The sequence below is a fragment of the Musa acuminata genome, unplaced genomic scaffold, assembly GCF_036884655.1.
Source record: "Musa acuminata AAA Group cultivar baxijiao unplaced genomic scaffold, Cavendish_Baxijiao_AAA HiC_scaffold_668, whole genome shotgun sequence".
NCBI classification, from domain to species: Eukaryota; Viridiplantae; Streptophyta; class Magnoliopsida; order Zingiberales; family Musaceae; genus Musa; species Musa acuminata.
This window is the reverse complement of record NW_027020904.1, coordinates 5,001-10,000: the sequence shown is the minus strand read 5'-3', so window position 1 is coordinate 10,000 and position 5,000 is coordinate 5,001.

Genomic DNA, 5,000 nt, shown 5'->3' with positions numbered 1-5,000 from the left:
ATATTGAGCATGTTTCCCATCTCTTCTCGAGAAACAAGTGGGGTATTTCTTTGCAAAATTGTGTTCAATTTCATATGTGGCAATTCCGCCAAGATCTCTTCGTTAGTTGGGGGAAGAATCAGCACGAATCGGATTTTTTGAGGAACGTATCGAGAGAGAATTTGATTTGGTTAGACAATGTGTGGTTGGTAAACAAGGATCGGTTTTTTAGCAAGGTACGGAATGTATTGTCAAATATTCAATATGATTCCACAAGATCTATTTTCGTTCAAGTAAGGGATTCTAGCCAATTGAAAGGATCTTCTGATCAATCCATAGATCATTTCGATTCCATTAGAAATGAGGATTCAGAATATCCCACATTGATCGATCAAACAGACATTCAGCAACTAAAAGAAAGATCGATTCTTTGGGATCCTTCCTTTCTTCAAACGGAACGAACAGAGATAGAATCAGATCGATTCCCGAAATGCCTTTTTGGATCTTCCTCAATGTCCCGGCTATTCACGGAACGTGAGAAGCAGATGAATAATCATCTGCTTCCGGAAGAAATCGAAGAATTTCTTGGGAATCCTACAAGATCAATTCGTTCTTTTTTCTCTGACAGATGGTCAGAACTTCATCTGGGTTCGAATCCTATTGAGAGGTCCACTAGAGATCAGAAATTTTTGAAGAAAAAACAAGATGTTTCTTTTGTCCCTTCCAGGCGATTGGAAAATAAAGAAATGGTTGATATATTCAAGATAATTATGTATTTACAAAATACCGTCTCAATTCATCCTATTTCATCAGATCCGGGATGTGATATGGTTCCGAAGGATGAACCGGATATGGACAGTTCCAATAAGATTTCATTCTTGAACAAAAATCCATTTTTTGATTTATTTCATCTATTCCATGACCGGAACAAAAGGGGATACACGTTACACCACGATTTTGAATCAGAAGAGAGATTTCAAGAAATGGCAGATCTATTCACTCTATCAATAACCGAGCCGGATCTGGTGTATCATAGGGGATTTGCCTTTTCTATTGATTCCTACGGGTTGGATCAAAAAAAATTCTTGAATGAGGTATTCAACTCCAGAGATGAATCGAAAAAGAAATCTTTATTGGTTCTACCTCCTCTTTTTTATGAAGAGAATGAATCTTTTTATCGAAGGATCAGAAAAAAATCGGTCCGGATCTACTGCGGGAATGATTTGGAAGATCCAAAACTAAAAACAGCGGTATTTGCTAGCAACAACATAATGGAGGCAGTCAATCAATATAGATTGATCCGAAATCTGATTCAAATCCAATATAGCACCTATGGGTACATAAGAAATGTATCTAATCGATTCTTTTTAATGAATAGATCCGATCGCAACTTCGAATATGGAATTCAAAGGGATCAAATAGGAAATGATACTCTGAATCATATAACTATAATGAAATATACGATCAACCAACATTTATCGAATTTGAAAAAGAGTCAGAAGAAATGGTTTGATCCTCTTTTTTCTCGAACCGAGAGATCCATGAATCGGGATCCTGATGTATATAGATACAAATGGTCCAATGAGAGCAAGAATTTCCAGGAACATTTGGAACATTTCGTTTCTGAACAGAAGAACCGTTTTCAAGTAGTGTTCGATCGGTTACGTATTAATCAATATTCGATTGATTGGTCCGAGGCTATCGACAAACAAAATTTGTCTAAGTCACTTCGTTTCTTTTTGTCCAAGTCACTTCCCTTTTTGTCCAAGTCACTTCCCTTTTTGTCCAAGTCACTTCCCCTTTTCTTTGTGAGTATCGGGAATATCCCCATTCATAGGTCCGAGATCCACATCCGTGAATTGAAAGGTCCGAATGATCAACTCCGCAATCAGTTGTTAGAATCAATAGGTGTTCAAATCGTTCATTTGAATAAATTGAAACCCTTCTTATTGGATGATCATGATACTTCCCAAAGACCGGAATTCTTTATCAATGGAGGAACAACATTACCATTTTTGTTCAAAAAGATACCAGAGTGGATGATTGACTCATTCTATACTAGAAATAATCGCAGGAAATCCTTTGATAACACGGATTCCTATTTCTCAATGATATTCCATGATCGAGACAATTGGCTGAATCCCGTGAAACCATTTCATAGAAGTTCATTGATATCTTCTTTTTATAAAGCAAATCGACTTCGATTCTTGAATGATCCAAATCACTTCTGGTTCTATTGTAACAAAAGATTCCCTTTTTATGTGGAAAAGACCCGTATCAATAATTATGATCTTACATATGGACAATTCCTCACTACCTTGTTCATTCGCAACAAAATATTTTCTTCGTGCGTCGGTAAAAAAAAACATATTTTTTTGGAGAGAGAGACTATTTCACCAATCGAGTCACAGGTATCTAACATATTCATACCTAAAGATTTTCCACAAAGTGGTGACAAAACGTATAACTTGTACAAATCTTTCCGTTTTCCAATTCGATCCGAGCCATTCGTTCGTAGAGCTATTTACTCGATCGCAGACATTTCTGCAACACCTCTAACAGAGAAACAAAGAGTCAATTTTGGAAGAACTTATTGTCAGCCTCTTTCAGATATGAATCTATCTGATTCAGAAGGGAAGAACTTGCATCGGTATCTCAGTTTCAATTCAAACATGGGTTTGATTCACACTCCATGTTCTGAGAAATATTTACCATCCGGAAAGAGGAAAAAAAAACGGAGTCTTTCTCTAAAGAAATGCGTTGAGAAACGGCAGATGTATAGAACCTTTCAACGAGATAGTGCTTTTTCAAATCTCTCAAAATGGAATCTGTTCCAAACAAAATGGAATCCGTTCCAAACATATATGCCATGGTTCCTTACTTTGACAGAGTGCAAATATCTAAATTTCACCCTTTTAGATACTTTTTCAGACCCATTGTCGATACTAAGTAGCAGTCACAAATTTGTATCCATTTTTCATGATATTATGCATGGATCAGATATATCATGGCCAATTCCTCAGAAGATTCTTCCACAATGGACTCTGATAAGTGAGATTTTGAGTCTGATAAGTGAGATTTCGAGGGAGTGTTTACAGAATCTTCTTCTGTCCGAAGAAATGATTCATCGAAATAATGAGTCACCCGTTCCATTGATATGGACACATCTGAGATCAACAAATGCTCGGGAGTTGGAGTTCCTCTATTCAATCTTTTCCCTTCTTCTTGTTGCTGGATATCTCGTTCGTATACATCTTCTCTTTGTTTCCCAAGCCTCTAGTGAGTTACAGACAGAGTTAGAAAAGATCAAATCTTTGATGATTCCATCATACATGATTGAGTTGCGAAAACTTTTGGATGGGTATCCTACATCTGAACTGAATTCTTTCTGGTTAAAGAATCTCTTTCTAGTTGTTCTGAAACAATTAGGAGATTCTCTGGAAGAAATACGGGGTTTTGCTTTTGGTGGCAACATGCTATTGGTCGCTTGTGGGGTCAAATCAATACGTTCTAGGAAGAAATATTTGAATATCAATCTCATCGATCTCATAAGTATCATATCAAATCCCATCAATCTCATAAGTATCATACCAAATCCCATCAATCGAATCACTTTTTCGAGAAATACGAGACATCTAAGTCGTACAAGTAAAGAGATCCATTCATTGATAAGAAAAAGAAAAAAGGTGAACGGTGATTGGATTGATGAGAAAATAGAATCCTGGGTCGCGAACAGTGATTCGATTGATGATGAAGAAAGAGAATTCTTGGTTCAGTTCTCCACCTTAACGACAGAAAAAAGGATTGATCAAATTCTATTGAGTCTGACTCATAGTGATCATTTATCAAAGAATGACTCTGGTTATCAAATGATTGAACAACCGGGATCAATTTACTTACGATACTTAGTTGACAAGTATATAATGAATTATGAGTTCAATGGATCCTGTTTAGCAGAAAGACGGATATTCCTTGCTCATTATCAGACAATTACTTATTCACAAACCTCGTGTGGGGCTAATAGTTTTCATTTCCCATCTCATGGAAAACCCTTTTCGCTCCGCTTAGCCCTATCCCCTTCTAGGAGTATTTTAGTGATAGGTTCTATAGGAACTGGACGATCCTATTTGGTCAAATACCTAGCGACAAACCCCTATGTTCCTTTCATTACGGTATTTCCGAACAAGTTCCCGGATGACAAGCCTAAAGATTATTTTATTGATGATATCGATTTTGATGATAGTGATAGTGACGATATCGATATTGATGATAGTGACGATATCGATATTGATGATAGTGACGATATTGATGATGACCTTGATACGGAGCTGCTAACTATGTATATGACGCCGAAAATAGACCGATTTGATATCACCTTTCAATTCGAATTAGCAAAAGCAATGTCTCCTTGCATAATATGGATTCCAAACATTCATGATCTGTATATGAATGAGTCGAATTACTTATCCCTCGGTCTATTAGAGAACTATCTCTCCAGAGATTGTGAAAGATGTTCCACTAGAAATATTCTTGTTATTGCTTCGACTCATATTCCCCAAAAAGTGGATCCCGCTCTAATAGCTCCGAATAAATTAAATACATGCATTAAGATACGAAGGCTTCTTATTCCGCAACAACGAAAGCACTTTTTCATTCTTTCATATACTAGGGGATTTCACTTGGAAAAGAAAATGTTCCATACTAACGGATTGGGGTCCATAACCATGGGTTCCAATGTACGAGATCTTGTAGCACTTATCAATGAGGCCCTATCAATTAGTATTACACAGAAGAAATCAATTATAGAAACTAATACAATTAGATTAGCTCTTCATAGACAAACTTGGGATTTGCGATCCCAGGTAAGATCGGTTCAGGATCATGGGATCCTTTTCTATCAGATAGGAAGGGCTGTTGCACAAAATGTACTTCTAAGTAATTGCCCCATAGATCCTATATCTATCTATATGAAGAAGAGATCAGAAGGGGATTCTTATTTGTACAAATGGTACTTCGAACTT